This window comes from Uloborus diversus, chromosome 7, assembly GCF_026930045.1.
Source record: "Uloborus diversus isolate 005 chromosome 7, Udiv.v.3.1, whole genome shotgun sequence".
NCBI lineage: Eukaryota > Metazoa > Arthropoda > Arachnida > Araneae > Uloboridae > Uloborus > Uloborus diversus.
The window spans coordinates 119,550,932-119,572,555 of record NC_072737.1 but is presented as its reverse complement, the minus strand read 5'-3'; the positions used below and the strand labels follow the sequence as shown (position 1 = coordinate 119,572,555).

General features: G+C 32.6%; 1 protein-coding gene and 1 long non-coding RNA gene across 5 annotated transcripts in view; both read right to left on the bottom strand.

Annotated features, from left to right (window-relative positions):
* LOC129226583 (synaptopodin 2-like protein) overlaps positions 1-21,624 on the bottom strand; it is a 178,717-nt gene that overhangs the window by 71,323 nt on the left and 85,770 nt on the right. The window lies entirely within an intron of this gene.
* Positions 6,245-21,616, bottom strand: LOC129226584 (uncharacterized). Its single transcript, XR_008580800.1, has 3 exons — positions 21,376-21,616; positions 10,294-10,449; positions 6,245-6,364 (listed from the first exon to the last, which is right to left on the bottom strand). It is a non-coding gene; the product is annotated as an uncharacterized LOC129226584 (long non-coding RNA).

Genomic DNA, 21,624 nt, shown 5'->3' with positions numbered 1-21,624 from the left:
TTTTGAGTTGATTTCATAGTCTGAACCGAGGCTTATCTTGATTTTTAGACTCACATATTGCCAAGAGTTTTAGACAAGGAAGTAGTATTTTCATATTACGAGTATGACGCAAGGCTTATTTTGGTTTTTAAAGATTTAGGTGTTTTCTCTACCGAGTTGAGATTCTCCCGGCAGAAACTGGTTTTTGCCCTGCCCGTGGCAGAAACTGGTTATAACCGGCAAAAACAGGCAGAAGCTGGCAAAAACTGAAAAATGTCTTTAATAGTTTGGGTAATTATACTAAATGATACTTGTTGATGTAAACTATAAAATGTAACTCCATTTCATCTTATTGTAAAAAATAAAATTTCTTGCTATTACCTTTGATTTAGTTCAGAAATAGCAGATGCTCAAACCACTTAGACTAATATAACAAAAGGACGAGAATCTTGAGGGTGCTTAGGAAAAAGAAATGGCATACGGATTTAAACAGGCAGTTACTGATTGTCATTTTCTAGCCTATATACTGCATATAAAGTGCTTGGGATTGAAATTTTCATGTGCTCAAGAAGAAAGCACCAGAATTTCACTTGTGAATATTAACCTGCATAATTTTGAACGTAACATCACAGCTTTGCAAAAGGAATTGATCCCATTTCCCAAAACTTATTTTTCCAATCAAGCTTTTATAACAACCCCAGTTATTACTAGGGCTCGACCGATGGCATTTTTTGGCCGATGGGCCGATGCCGATTGTTGGCCGATTGTTCAAAGATGGCCGATTGTTTTCCTTCAAATGGCCGATTGCCGATGGCCGATGGCCGATGCTTTTGGCCGATGGCAAAAAAAAAGAAAAAAAAATCTAACAGAAATAAATTGATAAGATTGTCAAGGATTTAAAGGATCATTGATTCATTTCACTTTACTTCCTTTCTAGGAATAAGGAATTGTAATCCCGCCCCCCCCCCAAAAAAATCAGATTTCGACCTAAATTTTTATTTTACTATCATCCAATTTAAACTTTACAAGTTTTTTCAGCGCATATGTACCTAAGAACATATAGATGACCGAAATATCCATTTTGAAAGCCTCCTTAGTTAATTATCGCAAATTCTCTTGTGATGTCTTCATGCGCGTAAACTTATGTTACACAAAAACGTTATGAAATAGAAAGTTGAAAACTCATACGTAAGTAGTATGATCTAAAAGTTCGAGGACAAGTTGTATAAAAATATCGTGAATAGTTCACATTACCGAAGTACATCTACAGTGGCTCCCAAAAGTGTTCGTACACTTTGAAATTTTGTAGTAAAACCAAAATAACGCAAAACTGAATTCGAATATGAAGACCATTTTTTTACACTATTCCTATGCCATTCTGAATAAAACCCAGCAGTTTTTCTCAAAATATTGCCAAATTTCATTTTTGAAATTTGTCAAAAAACGATGAGACAGAGAAAAAATACGCCACAAAAGTCATCGTACACTGAAATATTTTCGAATAAATTCATGATTAAAATTATTATATGTGGTTTTTTTTATTGTTTTTACATTGTAATGACACTGTAAAGTCATTTGCCTTTAATTTTCTGTTTATTTATTCCCTAAGCTTCTGCTTATTATTTTTAAATGGCAGGTATGCGCAGAAAACAACAAACACGATTCGAAATTTGATTTTTTTCCCTCACAGTAGCCATAAATTGGTTTGAAATGTCTCGAAATTAGTTAATTTATACCATTCTATAGTGAAGTGCTTGATAAAATGCTTTAAAGACAAGAATCGGATCGAAAACAAGGTAAGAAAGGGTCAACTGGCAAAGTTAACAAAGCGTGATCGGAGGTTTACAGTTAAAAAAAATTATGAAAAATACACATTTGAGCGTTGAAAAAGTTCCTACAGAATGGAATGAAACATTTTACGTTTAATTTTCACCTAAAATTGTTCGCCAAGTTCTCTGATTAGCTGGATTAAAGGGGACCCCTCCCGCAGAAAATTTCTTGTTCGCGCGAAAAGCAGTAAACTTACGCTTTCCGTCGTAAAATAAATGATAAATAAGCTCAAAACGTTTTGAAACAACGTCTTACTTATAGATAAAAGTAAATTCAATATTTTGGGTTAAAATAGTGCATAATTGTCAACAGAAGAAAAAATGAGGAATTTAATCTTAAGAGCTTAACTGGATCAGTTAATCAGGACATGAAGGTGTTTTTTGTGTGAAGGTGCATAATAGCATCAGGACTTGGAAATTTGGAATTTTTTGATGAAATAATGAATCATGCTGTTCACTTAAATATTTCAAAAACCAATTTTAAACTATTAGCCCAAAATTTGGTAATCAGAAACAACTTTGTTTTTTATCAAGTTAACGATAAGAAGCACACGTTCGAGTTTGGTGCCTCAAAATTTGTCCTTAAGCTTAGAAATTTCTCCTCAATCGCCAGATTTAAACTTAATGGAACATATTTGGAGATATCTGGTGGTTAGATTACGAAAATACATCATTGATACGAAAAACGAACTAGAAACAGTAAGACTCGTAGTGCGGCTGAACATTTACTCAGAAATTGCACAAAAAAAAGACAGAAAAAACAATGAAATCTCTTCTCAGACGTTTAAAAGCTGTTATTGTTACTGCATGATATTCTACTAATAAAAAGTTAGATTATTTACTAATTTTTTGTTATTTTTTCCGAAGTGTACGAAGACTTCTGTAAAATAAAATTTCCGGCACTTTTTGGTTTTTGATTTTTAAAAAATTAAGTTTTCATGTTTTATTAAAAATTTTCATGCAGTTTTGTTAAAAATAGATCATAGATCTTATAATTAAATACCTATTCCGAAATATTAATTCTAACCAATGCCATAGGGGCTTATTTCATTGAAAGTCGTGGGTGTACGATCACTTTTGGGAGCCACTGTATCTACAAAATAGTCACCTTGAACGATTATACACTTCTGCCAACGTTCGTATAGCTTTTAGAAGGGCTCCTGGACATTTGTCGCAACCTCCTGTAAGGCCTCTTGCGCTGCTGCTTCAACTTCATCGTGGGGAAGAAGGCGACTTTCTTGTTGAGGATGCACGGTTCGATTGGTCAATACTCTTATATGATAAGCAAATAACATAACATTTCGTCGGACTTAGTTCCGTGTGATGTTTACCTGTTCCCAGCAAAAAAAAAAAAAAACATTTACATGGACACCGCTTTCTTCCGTCAGGAGAAGATAAAGCTGCATCACAGAAGGTAGCAAAAAATGGCTTCCAGGAGTGTTTCCAAAAGTTATATGAACACTGGCAGAAGTACATAGTCCCTCAAAATGACCTTTTGAAGGTGGATGTGCTTCGGTAATGTGAACTATTCTGGGTAAGGATTTATACAACTTGTTCCCCGAACTTTTGGATCGTACTACGCACAATCTGTATAGGGTGTAGTAATGCTTCTACTTTTTTGTGTGCTGTATGATGGAAGACAAAGAACTACAGCCAAAAAAAAAAAAAGGAAGAAAAACAAAGATACTGTTTAATAACCAATTGATTTTTTTTTTAATTGAACACATAACAAAGACTTCAGTAATATTGTAAGATTGTATGATTTAGGTAAACTAAACATAGTTAAAAAACATTAAATTATGTTGTTTTATCATACAAAAAAAAAAGAATAAAACTATGAAACCGTCAACAAATTACGCAATTAAAGTGGAAAGATTGCACGTCGACATTTTTTAATCATCAAATTAAACAAAAAAGGTAACAGATAAATTACAATATTAAATCATAATAGGAATATTTTTATACTTATTTAAAATTTATGAATAGAAAAGTTCGCATTTTTCATAAATGTATAACAATGACATAAGTTTTGCGGAAAAAAGAAATAGCCATGAAAAGAGCGAGGTTCTTAAAACGCAGCTACAATAAACAAACTCAATATTTACACCAAGTTAATAACTGAATACATATACTACCTGATCTGATGTTTGCACACGTAATATTGAGCAATTTTAATGTTTAATCTTTTATGCAGCACTACAAACAAATTCAAATTAAATTTTTCAATTTAACAATAATTTTCTGAAATTTAAAAAATGGCATAGTAGGAAATCCTTGAAACTTTTCTATAACATATTATTAAACATATGATGAAAACGAAAATAACTTATTCCTTGATTTTTTATAAAGACATAAAAATAGTTACTTACAACAGAAAAAAAAATCGATCGCTATTAATGATGCAAAAAAGATGGCGCATTACAAAATATAGATGAAATAAGTACAAGAAATACGCAAGATGGCATTTCTTGACCAAAATGAATAACCGCTAATTATTTAAGAAATGCTTGAAACGACGAGGATGGGTTAGGGGGGTCACCCTCTGTTTTTGGAGTAACTCACAACGTTAAACTTCGGCCGCAACTTCGACTTAATTTTTTTAGTACAGAACCGCTACCACCAACGTCTCGGAAGAGTTTCTGAATCTACTTCAGCACTTCCGAAGAAAAAATTCAAAAGTCCCTGTTTTCCGAGTTATGCCACCATTCAAAACGTCTTCAATCAATTTCTTACATGAATACTCTAAATTCTTCCTAAACAATAGATAAAGCTTGAAAAAAATCTCTAATTTTATGAATGGTGTTAGTTTTAAACAACTCAGAAGTACAACTAGAGTTTAATTTCAGAAATTGAGGGAGTGGGAGGAGGGGCACGCAAGTGATATCGGAAATACAAAAAATAGTCGGAAAAAAATAGAGTTCAAAATAATCATAAATATTGAGCAGAAAAACCCTTTTAAAACTTGCACCCGAGTTTGTTTTGACGTGCAGTGGCGGATTTAAAATATAGCGAATGTTGCAATTGCGCGAGAGGTCCCATATACATAGGGGCACCGTAGGAGTTACTAAAATGCTTATGATAAATGTTTTACAACTTTTGTGATAGAGAAATAGGGCCCCAAAATATATTTCGATGGGCCCCAAACATGTAGCTCCGCCGAAGCGATACAGAAAAGACTGCATTACTGTGGTTCATATTACAAATATCGAAAAATTAAAAGTTACCGTCGGTTCAACGGGAATCTAACAAAATGAAACAAAACCGGTTTCTGCATCTCATATTTGTTTTCATAGTCTCCAGTTCTGCAATATATCACTAAATGATCGTCAGTCTGAGACGCTATATTAATTTTGCTTTGAAATAAGTAATTAATAGCCACAAAAAAAATCGGTTAATAAGCTTTTTAGTACACCCGATCGAAAACAAAAAGCGAAGTGCACAACTGGAACGTGCGCACATCCCACATGCGAAAATTTAGCCTTCTACAGCTTACCATTTTTAAGTTTTGACTTATGAGAGATACATACATACATCCAGCAGCAAGAAACAACGCAATAATTAACTTGTTTGGTACCTGAATGCAGTATTAAAAACTCTTTCAGGGGTGACTATAGAAATTCATACTGAAATTTAAGTAAACAATTTTGTTTGAAAACAATAATTCCCTTTACTTTGTATTAAAATGTAAAACAACAAAAGTCCTTTTTTTTTTTTTCAAAAACATCGGCCAATTCCATCGGCTTTTCGATGTTTTTAAGGCCGATGGGCCGATGTTTCCTGCAAGTTAGCATCGGCCGCCGATGCCGATGCCGATGGCTAAATCGTTGAACCATCGGCGCCGATGCATCGGCCAGGCCGATGCATCGGTCGAGTCCTAGTTATTACATATTATGTATTACCGTGAATTTTAGTTTTAATTATGCAGAAATTTAAAATCAAGTTTCCAGTTTATTTCCAAACAGCGTTTTGTGTATTCAAACCCAGGTACATTAGATGAAATATACCGCCAGCTCAGTCAATTCCAGCCGAAGATTGCAGTTTCGTGCTTATTAGCACTCATCAGCCCGGCATAGGAGTGACCGAGCTGGAGGTGGAAAACCTCTTAAGGAAGCCAAGAGTGCAAAACAAACTGGTAGCTAAGAACGGTAACTTAATGAATATACCAGGTACATTCTTTGAATGATCCTTTTAAAAACTAAAGCAGTGTATCGTATGGCACTGCTCTAATATAAATTATTATTAATTTTAATTTTGGCATCAAGACAACTGTTGTCCTAAGCATTGATATAGACCCCAGTGACAGGTGTCACCTATCCCAAAGCCAAGCCTGATAACACTAAATGCGATGTAAAAAAATAAACACCAAATGATAATTTGCTTCAAATGCTATTGTGTCTAAGTGCAATTAGGCTACAATAATAAAATTGCTCACTTTTTTTCGTTAAGGTTGTGGTCGTGCCGAATGGCGTCTCTGTCGTTTCATATGAGCTTTCAGAGGATTGAGTAGATATCTCTGGCAGGACATCTGGAAGACTTGTAGAAAATGATTGGGAATCCTATTAGAGTAATAAAGTAACACATTTTACAGTTAATGTGTTATGAATATTAGTATATTTATACACAAAGAAATCTACTTCAGGTACCCAGAACTTGAAGGGGGCTCGAGCCCCCCCCCCCCCTTTGAAACTATAACTTTTTTGCTTTTAGTACTTTTTTTCTTTGCAAAAATGTAAAAACATTGTTTTTCCAGCCATTAATGAATAAGTTATTAAAAATGTCAAATTTTAATGACTCTAATCTGCCCTGAAATCGGTTTCCACGTGGAAAATATCCAGCTAAACCGTGATGAAAATATTTGAGCCCAGCCTTTCAACTTTGCATATGGGCGCCCATACGCAAAACGTGTGTTCTGTGGAATCTAATCTAATAATATATAGAATTATATTATTAGATAGAATTATATTATTAGATATTTAGATAGAGTAAATAAATCTAAAGCACCGGATCGGTGCTTTAGATTTTCCTAATTGAATGATCAGGAAGTACCGTACCTAGCAACAGTTGTTTTTCGGCTCTTATCCATCTGAGTTTTTGAAACCAATGTCAAGAAGACTTTAAGGATTATCTAACTATTCAGTACAGTATTAAAAGAAAAAATGATGGAATTTAAAGATGAAACAAATTTTATTTTCATGCATATAAATTACAACAGGGTAGTTCTGTACACAAAAGATCAGTACAGTGGAATATCTTTATCTTTGGTGGAAAGAATAAATGAGGCAATATATGAAGTTTAAAAAGTTTTCGTTCAAAAGATCGGACAGCTAATCGGTCGAAATTGGCTTCGCTCTTTGATCGGCTTTATTAGAGTAATAACGTGGTGGCTTCGCGACTTTGGCTATAAATAATAGAGTTGCGTGATCATTTGTTTACATTTTAAAGCTACTGTTAATGTAGCTTATTGTATTTTTTGTTTATTTGGAGAAATATTTCAAATTGCAAAGAATTATTTTTCGTTTTTAAAGAATTTTTAGTCATTTTAGTTGAAGAAAATATTTATTTTACATCGAGAGGGAGGGGCGGAGGGATGAGAGATTTTCGCTTATTCAGAGAACTGTTTTTACCTTTATCATTTTTCTAAACGATATCCTTTTGATTGTTTTATTCTTTTTCATATGGGGATGTTGGAGCGGGATTTCCCGTTTGTTCTAGATGGGTAGTTAGATTTTTACGCTTAATATCTGAGGACACTTTTTATACTTTGAGTATGGCTGAAGGAACAAACCAACTAGTACGGGAGAAAAAATAGATAATAAACCAACTGCTCATTGAGCATTAGATAAATCAAGTTGTAATAAATATACGCATTCTGACACCATAGCAGCTTAAAACATTTTTTTAACTCATTTTTTTTTTCAACAGAACGGTTCAAACACTTGATAGTTTATTGAAATTTTTTAACTTTTCAATTTACAAAGTTTGAACAGAACAACGTCTGTCGAGTCCTCTAGTGTAATTGTATTATTGCAACTTTGAATCCTCCTAAAGAAGTCTTTAAATTTCATGAGGACAAAACGAAGATGAACATTTGTAAATCAGATTTACATTGAGGTTTAAAGAGTGTTTTCATGTATAGAAATTGCATCAACTATAGTTCATTGAAGGAGAATTGATAGAGGAAGTAAACAAAGAGGGTTGCTGTTTGACGCCAACCACATGCAACTCTATAGAATTACTCATTGGATTGGCGATTCTTCTCAGGAACATTTCGCTTATCTGTTTGGCGTTGTTTTTTTCCATTCCATCGCCAATTAGATAACGGAATCTCCAAGTGTCACGTTGCTTTGTTTACATCCACTATCAGTTCTCCCTGAATTCACAAGAAACGCAAATTCAGGATATTGCCATCCGAAATACTTGTGAAAAACGTAACGATCCTTTAACCTATGCGCAAAATTCTATTCTTTAAAGTAAAATTAATAATAATAATAAAAAAAAAACACAGATCCATTACTCTCGTTATTTATCAAGTTAAAGGGTTTGAATCTATTTGGTTATTTTTTGAAATGATTTGTTTCTTATTCATTTTCTTTGGATATAAGATGTCGTTTCTCAATCTTTAGGTGAGTTTTTTTTTTTTTTTTTTCAAAAATTTTTTACTGGGTACTAGGAAATAATAAACGTGAACTGTTAGACTTTTATAAAGATTTACTTGGAATATTATCTAGATGAAAAAATAAGTTATTATAGTACTTTTTATACAATATTAGAATGATGACAGAGTAACGCTCCTCACGTCATCAACAATGAAACTCGTGCACGGCATGGTAATTTGATAATATGTTTTGGTAATGTTTAAAATGCAGGGGAAACGATTTATTTGACAGGGCTGAACTGGATCCAGTAACTTAACTGTTTTACTGGTAAACCTGTCATTTCAGGAGAATGAAGAAACGAAAAAGTGGTCAACAATGAACGCCATCTACTGAAGTTTAGGGTTAATCCACTGGAGTTAGGGTTAAAATTTCAACTATCAAAATATCATCAAACAGGCAATTGTTTTGTTCAAATGTAGAAGCAGTTTTCACCTGTAGTATCTTGACGGGTGCTTTTCGATGTAGATAATAAGTAAAATAATCACTTATTTTTTCATTTAAATAATATTCCGAGCAAATCACAATAAAAATCTCACAGTTAAAGTTTTTAAGTTCTTTATTATCTAGTTTCCTTTCCTTTCTGTTTTTTTCTTATTTTTATTTTTATTTATTTATTTATTTATTTATTGTAAAAATATAACAACTCACCCGCCCACGAAGTTTTTTAAATTTTTTTTCTAAATTTTTACCGCTCCGCAGATGGAAAAAAGGTTGAGATAGGAAACTACTCATATCTTATATTCAAAGAAAATAAATCAGAAACAAATACCAAATAGATTACTTATTACACATAAGAGAGCTAACTTTTGGAAAAAAAAAATCTAGAAAATTATGATACACGAGAGTAATCGAATTAAATAACGAGAAAAACCTCGCATGAATAAATAACTGTTGTTATTATAAAGGATTTCTTAAAAAAAAAAAAAAAAAAAAAACTCAGAGAGTTATAAATCCCTGAGGACCAGTCTTTTTTTTTTCCCCAAAGACCGATACTGGTTCACCGGACCATCACACAGTGCGGCACTTTTATACTGTCGAAGTAGACAAAAGTCGTTCTTGACGGGATTTTTTAATGTATACTATCATACCATAGTTAAAGTGAGTTTCCTCTATTTTTCTCCTAATACGTTCTTAATAAAGAGTAAGTATTCATTTTTTTCCTGTTTTTTTTTTTTTCAGCATTTTTATTTAAAAAAAAACTGTGGAAAACGTTAGGTTTTTGGAGAATCAACCAGAACTATTCAAAGTAGATTAAAACAGGGAATATTTGTATATTTGTAATGTATAATCGTTATTAAATCAAAATATTTCAGAAACTAAGAATATTTTGGGTCAAAATTGAAAAATATTTATTTGAAAACGTTTTTGACTTTTTTAACGAAAAAGTTTTATTTAAAGATATTAACGAAAAAATGGATCTTACTCAACTCCATTGATGTCTTCCATACTAAATTGAAGATAAACACATATATAGTAAAATTTATAAAAAATACCAATGTGACCTCAACACGAAAGAAGAGCCTACTAAATTAAACTTGTTTCACTGATAGAGAAATGCGATCTGCCACATGTTCAAACATGATTTCTATCCTTTGTTTTTATGATATCGGATTAAAAGCTCAAATTAATTCCACTTCACTGAGGTCACTATAAAAGGATTAATAAAATAAAACAAGATGGTAAAAAAGTCGCATTTCCCACTTTGGTTCCTTTGCCGCACTGTGCAGCGGTTGAGTATCCCTGCATTTTTAATACATACGTCCTGTATCCCAACATTTGATTCCAAATAAGTCTTCTAACAACGAATGCTAACGATTTCAAAAGCTTACCAATCTCTGCATCTCCTTGAAACACTCCTTGTATGCTTCTTCGAGGGTTAAGGGAGCAGCTTTCTTTTCAGGTAAGGTTTTCTTTTCAGGGGAAGTTTTTGGTTCGGGAGGAGCTTTTGGTACAGAAGGAATTGAAATAGGAACTTCTTGGACACTCTTTAAAGGAAAGATAGGAGAAAGGAAAACTTAGACAAAGGAACAGATAAAATAAGGAGATAAGACGGTACACCCAAACCTGTTTTTATGCGGTGGATAGGAACCGCATAAAACACAATTGTTTAAAACTTCACGAGTAGCTTTAAAAAGTTGTTTTCGCAACACAGTTAAAAAATATTTTTATTTATGCGGTGGATAGGAACCGCATAAAAAAAGGTTTCACATAAAAAATAACCCAAAAACTTACAAAATTGTAATATTTAAGAGCCATTGTCTGTAAGGATCAGGCAGGTTGTGATTGTTGACACTTTTAATTTTCTTTATTTTTGCAAATGTTGTTCCTTATCATGAATGTAATGTTTGTGCAAAATATGAGCTTTGTCTGCCTTACCGTTTTTGGGAAATTAAATTTTTTAATTTAGGGGGCGTGGCACATTTTTGCGTGTTTTTTCAAATTTGCAGATTTTAAAGTTCTTGTTGCTTGAAGCACCCTTATAATGACATGGATTTTTTAATTCCATATTACTATATGGTCTTGTTAGATACTGTTACAGCTGTCAAATCGGTGACACTACGAGGGCGACGCCCACAAACTCTGTTTAAAAATGACCGAAAATGAATTTTTTTCAAGGCCAATTAACTTCAAGGCCCAATATTCAAGGCCAATTTTCTCAAAGCGCCTTCATGATGACACCAACATTTTTAGATCATTTTCTAGCCACACTTACATACATCAAAAATATGTATCAAAATCGGTGTCACTATAAGGGCGCCAGAAGATATTGGAACTTGTATTCGATAAATTTCACAAAAACACAAATATTAAAAATCTAACTACAACTGTCGCCCTCATAGCAGAGATCTGATACTAAATTAGGTTGATAACCAACATGTTTGTCTAACATTTGCACAAAAAAAATCGGTGTCACTCCTATTATTTTTGGAAATATAATCGTTCGAAATTCGTACGTTATAGCGTTTTTTTATATTTATTTATTTAATTTGTTCACCCCCAGATAGTTTTTTTGAACATATTTATTTTTAATTTAAACAAAAATGTGTATCTTTTAACATAAATAGCTATGGACAGTAAGAGCGTCTTTTCTTGAATAGAAAATGCCCGTTTTGATATAGGTACAGGCAGATGTATTGTGCATAATATGTCTAGATTATCATACCAATACTCATCTTGTTTTTTCGGCCAAACAAATCTATTTATTCCAATTGTTCTTGACATACATTTGACCTCAACTTGCAAATGGATTTTATACGAAAGATGTATAGAGAGAAGCTCTTACAAACATCTCATATAAATGCTTCAAATTTTCAACTAATAAATACCCCTGCATTGCCAAAAGTTCAATTTAATGAAATTGGATGGTCCCTACCTTTACGAGCTCAGCTCAAGTTCACTTCAAAGCAGAAGGAGTATTTATAAGAACAATTTACGATTAGTGAAAATACTGGGAAAAAACAATATCCCTGTCAAGTTGCACACTACATGAGAAATGCAGTTCGTAACGGGGAAAAAACTGTTCGTTGCTTCAGAGTATTGTACTATGAAACAAATCCTATCCTTTCTTTTCGATGGAAGAAACAAAAAAAAAAAAAAAAAAAAAAAAAAAAACGAATGCATTCTCAATACATCAAATGAGAATATTGAAGAAAGCGAACATTCAGAATCTGAAACTGAATTTGAGGATAACGTAGATCTTATTGAAAACTGCTAATTTTGTAGCACTAAAGCATAGGAAAACATGGTATCCCAGAAAAAGAGTAGAAGTTGACCATTGGCAAGTTTATGTCAAATGCATGTCAAGAACAATTGGAATAAATAAATTTGTTTGGCCGGAAAAAACAAGACGAGTATTGGTATAATAGTCTAGACATGTTATGCACAATAGATCCACCTGGTACTTATATCAAAACGGGTATTTTCTATTCAAGAAAAAGACTCTCTTGCTGCCCAAAGCTGTTTATGTTATAAGGTACACTTCTTTGTGTTAAATTAAAAATAAATATGTACAAAAAAAATCTGGGTGTGAAAATATTAAATAAATAAATATAAAAAAAAAACGCCATAACGTACTAACTTGGAACGATTATATTTCCAAAAATAATAGGAGTGACACCGATTTTTTTTTGTGCAAATGTTAGACAAACATGTTGGTTATCAACCTAATGTAGTATCAGATATCTGCTATGAGGGCGACAGTTGTAAATAGATTCTAAATATTTGTGTTTTTGTGAAATTTATCGAATAAAAGTTCCAATATCTTCTGGCGCCCTTATAGTGACACCGATTTTGATACATATTTTTGATGTATGTAAGTGTGGCTAGAAAATGATCTAAAAATGTTGGTGCCATCATGAAGGCGCTTTGAGAAAATTGGCCTTGAATATAGAAAAAAAATTCATTTTCGGTTATTTTTAAACGGAGTTTGTGGGCGTCGCCCTCGTAGTGTCACCGATTTGACAGCTGTAACAGTATCTAACAAGACCATATAGTAATATGGAATTAAAAAATCCATGTCATTATAAGGGCGCTTCAAGCAATTAACAACCACATTAAAATCTGCAAATTTGAAAAACCGGCAAAAATGTGCCACGCCCCTTAAACAAAAAAAATTGTTTTCTCAAAAATGGTGAATCAGACAAAGCTCTAATTTCGGATTTACATTACATTTATGATAAGGAACAACATATGTGAAAATAAAAAAAATTAAAAATGTCAACAATCACAAATGCTTTAAACTGCCTGATTCTTACAGACAATGGCTCTTAAACGAAATCAAAATAAACCAAGTGATAATTTTTGCCGAGTAGTCGGACAAAATTTCCCGAATAAGGAAACTTTTGGGAAGTCACAGTCTCACAGTGACTTCCCATCGGGTTGCCTATGCACTTGGAAGAAGCTATCTTGCGCTCGATCGAAAAATAATTTCGTCAATTGAATCCCAATCTGATTGAAATTTCAATATATTGTACAAAAAAAAATATTCGAAAAAAAAAATCGCATAACAAAAGACCGCATAAAAACAGGTTTAGGTGTATAAGGAATATAAAAAGAGAGAAAAAGGTTCATAAAGAATAGTCTTTTATACCGCGAAAACAAGATTTTTTAAAAATTAGCTTTATTTTAGATTTGTTTAGATTTATTATTTAGATTTATTTATAATTGCTTCTATTAATTTTAATTTTTATTTTAGTATAATACGAAACAATAAAGAATGGAAATTAAATGCTTAATGTAGGGGAAGGTTGCCGTCAATGAACCGGTTCCATGACTGAACTTCGAAAACATTTTCCCCATCAGAGTTTTCTATGGCATGAAATCAGTTTTAGTGTCTTCTGTTGTCTCAAAAATGTCCAATGTAGAATCTTCAAGGAGATTGAATCAATACATCATATTTTTAAACGTCCAAATAAGATTTCTACTGTTCACTTACTAATGATTGACATTTACATTATTTTTTACATGCTTTGAATATTACTGAACAACTAAATGGGAACATTGACTTCAAAGAGTGCATTTTCAAGTATAATTCCACATATTTAAAGTTTCATCATGAATCGTTACAGCAATGACAACTACGAAAACACTCAAAATGACGCAGTTGCTATCATTGAACCGCTAGGTGTTTCTATGAATGAACCAGCTAACAAAGTGGTTAATTCATGGAATCTTACAAATATTATTAAAGTTTCAGCTCGATTATCTTTAATAATTGATCAATCTTCTTAAATAAGTGCGATAATGATGAAATAATATTTTAAAAATAAGTTTTGAAAACTCCCCTCAGTTATATTTTCAACTTAAAAACGTGAGTCGATTCAGTATTTGTTACAGTAAACTTTAAAACAGTTTTAAGTACGTTTGTTGTTCGAGAAAAATACCAAAATAAGTAAAATAAAGTCAGTGGATAACTGAGGGCATGCAACGTGCTATAGCAAAATCCTTGTCGTCGAATGAAATCTTTGTGGATCAAAATTTTTGAACTTGGTCGAAACGATGAAACAGTACTCCCATTTGTTTAAAAGAGGCAATATGAAATTTTAGCTAAGAAGTGTAAGTCACGTGTTAGAAAATATCAAGTGGGGAGCGAGATGTGGTGAAAACAGTTGTGTTGTGTGAGTCCTAAGGGGATTTTATGTTTTTCCTGAGATAAAAAATAATTTTAAAAAACCAATTTTCTCTTTTTGAATAACTTGCTATTATTTGTAGTGTTTGTTTATCTCCTGTAATAACTATTTATATTTTACGGTTTTAATTTCTTATTTAGAATGTGGTTCAACGATGAAAACTCAATTGCCCACCCATAGCAACTGGTTCCCATGAATGGACCACATGCTAAAATATTTCTTTTTAACTTTCATTCTATATTGAATACATTTAACATAAAAGCGAACATTTTTATTAAAGGAGAAATATACTGAGTAATTATTCCTATCGTCAATATAAAATTTGAGTCTGAACTACTTCCTAAAAAAGGTCAAAAGTGTTATGTGGTTCATTGACGGCAACCTTTCCCTAGGGAAGAAAACGTTGCTTTTTTGTAAATAGATGCAACTGTGCAAGAAACACAGTGATATATGCGGTCAAGCAAAAATTACTGCTAACTGCTTCTCTGTATTTTAATAAAAAGGTTAGTTCTCTCTTGACTTCTCCTAAATAATTGTGCTGTGTCACAATAAAAAGTTTTTAAGAAAATTGTAATTTTTTTAAACCCAAACTAAATCAACTAAAAGTTGCAACTAAAAGTGTGGGCAGGGGTCATTTTGACCATTTTGAGTACAAAAGGAACGCAAATACATTTAATGATGCTGAAACAGAGCAGAAACTCAAAAATGCCTCTTAGAACATATCATTTTAAGAAATGAAGCATTTAAAAAGTGTTTTTTACATAAAAAGTAACATTAGCCGGTAACTACTGAAACGCAACTGAAACAACGCTGAAGGGCATTTTAAAACTTTTTTAAAGGGGTCCGGGACACAAAAATCGTCAAATTTTGCAATTTTTTTTTATCATGTGAAAATTTCTGCTTATGAGGACGTTTGAATCTTCTTTCTATCTTAAATAGAACGAAAGATATAATTATTTTTGTTTCATGCACCTAACTAATGTGTACTTAACCTTAAAACTTTAAACGCGTTTTTCTCCATGATGCAATTTTCCCCGATTTCTTGCATTCAAACTCTTATAAGTCAGGAACCGATAAAGATCAAGTAAGGAAACTTGGAGCATATCTTTTTCAGTTTACTTTAAATTTTATTCGGCGAATTTGAAAAAAACGTTTACTGCAAAAATTATGATTTTTTTTAAAAGTATTTTTGAATTTTTCGAAATTTTTCTTCAAATATTTTTTATTTTTTATTGAATCAACATTTTTAAAATCGCCGAATAAAAATTAACGCTTAGATATTTTTGCGTAATTCATTTACGAAAACTGAAAATTGATCAAGAATATTTTGAGTTATAGCAATTTAAAGCAACCCCATTTAAAAAAAATAATTAAATTTAAATAATTTTTTTTTCATATTTATGTTATGATTTTGCTTATTAAATGAATGGTGAATCAGTGCAAAAAATTTCAAAACTCTAAAGTATATAATAAAAAAAATTTCTAAATGTGTCCCGGACCCCCTTAAAATACAGTGACCGCCGCTTATATGAATCACGTTTCTTCCAAACAGTTTTGATTCCATTGAGCGGCTGATTCAATAAAGCGACGGATTCAATAAAGCTGGATTTAATTCTGTTTTTGACAATTTGATTCATTAAAGCGGTTGATTCAATTAACCACTGATTCAATTAACCGGCGTTCACTGTACTTAACTACGTATCCTGAAAAACTTTGTATCCTTTAAGCAAACTGTATTTATTCAAATACGTTTATTTTTTACTAATTTTAACAAATGTATAATATTATGCAGGGAACTATGCATATTTCTTCCAAAGGGTCAAAATGAACCCCGCCGTATTTCTAGATATACGAAGATCGCCGTAATTTTTGTTTTTGTTCTCTAGGCAAGGCCGTTAAGGACAGAAATTCTGATTAGGAACAGTGGATGGCAATGACGTTTTAGTACTTATATTCTCCTTATAAATATGTAATATTTGCACTGTTAAATGCCTGTTATTTTGCTCTCTAAATAATCTTCTGATAAATAAATAATAGTAAAAAAAGAAAAGAAAAACACTTTTCCAAAGTTGATAGAGCGTGGGACAACAAATCGCACATCTCTTGAGAATTGCCCATATGCAAGTACAGTACCCGCCGCTTATTAAAATCACATTCGTTCTGAGAGCACTTGATTTTGTAAAACGGCGAATTTTATAAACCGGCATACCTACTCTCACTTAAAAAATGAAAGGTTTTGAAATTTAAATACAACTCCAAAAACGAAATGAATTATTTCATTTATTTTTGTTTGAAGTGTTCCAAAATACAGTTGACATTTTAAATGAACATGACACACATATTTCTTTTTATTTGCACAAGGGTTTTAATTAAGCAACAATGCAGCAATACTTTACCATAATAGAAAAGTTAAGATTCAATATAGTTTGAAAGTTACCAAAATGTTCAAAACGTTTTGTAACTTTCTACGTTATATTTTCCTCTTTGCTCTATAGTGCATCGGTTACAGTGCCCGCCACTTATTAAAATCACATTCGTTCTGAGGACATTTGTTTTTATAAAGCGGCTGATTTTATAAACCGGCACTCATGCACTGAAAAAAAAAAAAAGGTTTTTAAGTATAAATACTCTAAAAAAGAAATAAATTACGATTAGTTTTATTTTATTTTTAGTCTAGTTGTATTGTATTATTTTAGTTCAGTTGCAAAATACAGTTGACATTTTAACCTGCATAAGGTACATTTTTAAAATTTCTCAAGGGTCTTAAAATATTGACTTATTGCTGTTTGAATACGAAAATTTGAAAGTAAAGATTGAAAAATCCCTAATTTAATTGCAGCATCACACTAACTACATTTAGGAAGCTTGTCATATTAATTCAAAATTTCGAATTAATCTTTCACACTCAAGTCGTCACGACTTGCTAGCTAACAATTTTAACTCAATTGTAAAAATGAACTGTCAATCCCTGTAGATAACTGAATGAGCACGAACTGATTGACTCAGTGGTGAGTGAGCAGGGCTGCATGTCGAAACAGTTCTGCGAAGTGGAAACATGCAGCACCAATTAAATACGAGTATATGGCTTTGAAACAATTCTCTTGAGACTGCTTCATTCTTCTTCTTTTTTTTTCATTCAACTCCCCTCCCCACCCCCCAAAAAGACGTACAACCTTCACCTTTTTTTTTTGCGTTTTTGTTTATGTGGAATTTAATATTTTATTAGTGCTGCAATGTTTTAAATCCTTGAAAGAAAAAATAAAACCCTGGTTCTATTCAGAGAAGAATTAACATAAGCTCTCCAAAAGTTTGATTTTATAAAACGGCGAGGATGATTTTATTAAAGGATAAACCTAACATGTTTTGATATAGAAATGACTCTGTTCATCCAGATTTGATTCTATAAAGCGGCTGATTTTATAATCCAATGATTTTATTAGTGGCGGGCACTGTACTATCAAACACTTTTTTGACGTCTATTAGAAAGGGCAAGTTTGGCACTGAGATTTCGTCACCTTCTGAAATTCCTTCATTTCTTGGTACTTCTGTATCAAAATTTTACGTTTGATGTCTAAAAGTTTGATTTTATAAAACGGCGATAGTTATTTTATTAGAGATGGTTTTAGCATGTTTTGATATTGCAATGATTCTGTTCTTCCAGTTTTGATTTTAAAAAGCGGATGATTTTATAATCCAGTGATTTTATTAGTGGCGGGTACTGTAGCACGATACATTTGAAATACATATAACACGTGATTAGTTAATTATATCTTTTTGAAAAGAACGCGAAAGGTAAAGCGTTAGAAAGTAGAGTAACGGCACCATCAATAACAGACAAGGGTCCAGTAACAGACAGTCGTAAGTTTGGATTTTAATAATAAGAATTTCTGGCGAGTAAAACTGATGTTGCTTTGGCCCATGAATACGGTGCAACCATCTAGTGTTATCAGAGTGAATTTCATGGGTCAGTTGGTATTTACAAGACAGAGTGGCGGAAGGTTATGAACATCCACCCACGAGGTCAGCTAATGTTTCATGTTCATTTAAATTTAATAAGACTTTAGTTCTAAAAGCAAAGAACTTTTGCACATTTTGAAGAGAAAAATTGAATTTTATCCATTTCGCATCCTTTCCTCATTCTATCGGTTATTGGATATCATCAGATTTACCGGTGTCTGTTACTCGGGGTCGGACCTTTTTTTGAAATTGAGCAAATAAAAATAGAATTAACTAGTTCAAGAAGATCCAAAAGCAGCCAAACGTTATATGAGATGTAGTTGCATGATAGAAAAATAGTTGTATAAGTCTAAATACGTTAAAAAGCTCAGAAAATTAAGTTAACCTGAGAACGAAGTCTTTACTGGTGCCGTTACCCTAATGACCGATGGTAAAGACTCCTGGTTGAAATAAAAATGAAACTTTCTTTATAATCTCTCAAGGTTTATTATATGCAAAAAATTAACTAACACCAAAATTCAAAATAATAGACTATCAGAACAGTTTGAACAAAACGTGTCCCTGAGTCGGAAAAAATGAACGCATAAAAATTAAAAAGACTAAAACTCTTTATTAATGAATGGGTAAATCAAATTCAAACAACTTTTCAGATATTATTTTAACATTTTATGGATGATTAACACATTGGAAAAATATATTTTTTATATGGGTCAAAAAATTAGAATAATCTATTCATTCAATGTGAACTTTAAACCGTAGCGAAAATAATTGCATACCTGTTACCCTATAGTTTCACAAGTATGGAGCTTGGCGCCCAGATAATTTTAGCTCTTTTAAAAGCCTTTTATTGCTCAAAATTTGTAGTCAAGGTGATAAATAGGAAAAAAATGAAGTTAAATATTGTATCATTTCTTAAAGTTAGAAAAAACGAGCTGATGTGTGTATCACATGACTTTCTTTTACTCCAATTTAATGTCATTTCCGCATTATTGGCAATTTTAACGTGATTCAATAGTTTACTCTCTAAATATCACCAACAATGGCCAATTTGAAACCAGATTTAAGAAAAAATCGACAATTTTGTCGAGAAGTTGACGACAAACTTGGCGACTGAAAGATTGCGATATATCGCCAAGTGTCCGCCAAAACACCACTTAAGTTTTCATCGAAATCACCAATGATTTCCCCCTAAAAAGGGGCAAAAGACCCTTTAGAAATTTCCGAATGCAACCAAAAGGGGAGGTGCATAATTAGACCCCACTAGGAGTCTACGTACCAAATTTCAACTTTCTAGGACATACCGTTCTTGAGTTATGCGACATACATACGCACATACGCACATACATACGTATATACAGACGTCACGAGAAAACTCGTTGTAGTTAACTCGGGAGTATTCAAAATGGATATTTCGCATGGCTATACGTTCTTAGGCACTTATCCACGTGTGGTCGAGTCGGAAAAAAACTCAACATATTCATTCGGGGTGAGCAAAATGAAAATTAAGGTCGATTTTTGAGTGAAATTTTTTTTCGCGAATACAATACTTCCTTTTTGTGAAAGGAAGTAAAAACTATCCAACTCAATTCAAATGAACGTTTTACAATCTCTGGTATGTAAGATTTTAAAGGAATATAGGAGAACTGACCAACTAAAAAGTAACCGAAGTAAACGAGGTAGAAAAATTTTTACACCTGGCACAGATGAAGCCAAAGTAAATTGTCCAAAATAATCGTTGAAAAATGCTTTTTACGTCCATAAGTGTTGGACAGAGTGTATAGTAATCTTATCCACGTCAACTACACTTGGACGGTTGCATAAACTGCAGTTTTAGTTGCGGATCTACGAAGTAAGACCAAAGATAAACATGAAGCAGAAACGTGCACGACTCTCGTGGAGCAAAGAGAAGCTTAAACAGGGGCAACAGTGTTGGAAAAGTATTATATTGAGTGATGAATCTTTTTTTGAAATATCCGTGAACAAAAAAATGTGTTCGGGTTTGACGTTTCAAAAGTAAAGCGTATGAGAAATCTTGTGTAAGACGTTCTCTCCACTTTGATACCTCTTCTTTGTTTGTGGGTGCATGAGGGCTGCTGGAATTGGGAAGTTATATATATCTTAAAATAAAACAATGCGTGACTTTCGCTGTTTATCAATAACACCGCATGCTACTTCATCTGCGGCACAGCAGTTACACATTTAGTGACACATTTTATCTTTCAGCAAGATTCCATTCCGTGTCACATCTCTAAATCGACTCATAGATTTTAAACAGAAAGAGGAATTTCGGTATCAAACTGGTCAAGTAACTCTACCGTACCAATCTCAATACGATCAAGTATTTGTGGTACCGTCAAATCTAAAGAAAGTGGTTCAAGACCTGGTGCCCGCCATCAAAATTGAGCTCGTTGCCGCATTAAAGAGGGTATGGAAACTGTCAAAAACGTTTAATGTAAACAGTTTGGTAGAATCCGTGTGTAGAAAGGATTAAAGCATTGAATCCAGCAAAAAATGACGCAATCAAGTATTGATATTATTTCTTTTGAAAGTGTTTTTTTTCCCCCTTTAATTTTGAATATTCTAGTTTTTTTGACTCAATGTAAATCTTCATCACTATAAACTTTTGGATTATTTTGTCTAAAAATTATTTTTAATTGAGTATATTTTAAATGAAATGCACACTTTAAGGGTCCAAGAAAGGTGGCACGTTCATTTAAATACCTAATTTGCACTTATATTTGGTAAGAATAAAATTGTTTCCAAAAAGTGGGAAGTATTCTATTATTTTTGAATTTGGGTTGTACATATGTATATTTTGAGATTTACCTGTTTTGTTTCGGATTTTTTTTCCTGGCAAACTTCGGATCCAGACCCTAAGAGTGGTCGTCATATTTTTGGAGATCTCTGTTCGAATCTGGCTTTCGGTGGTAGTGATCGTCGACTTCGAATATCCAGGAGAATTTCTTCCCTCCATAAACATGTCAGGACTTGCTCCTCCCGGTCGAAAATCTTCCAACTTCCGCTGTGTGGCGCTGATGAGGTGTTATTTAAATCAATGGTATCCAGAGTTATGTC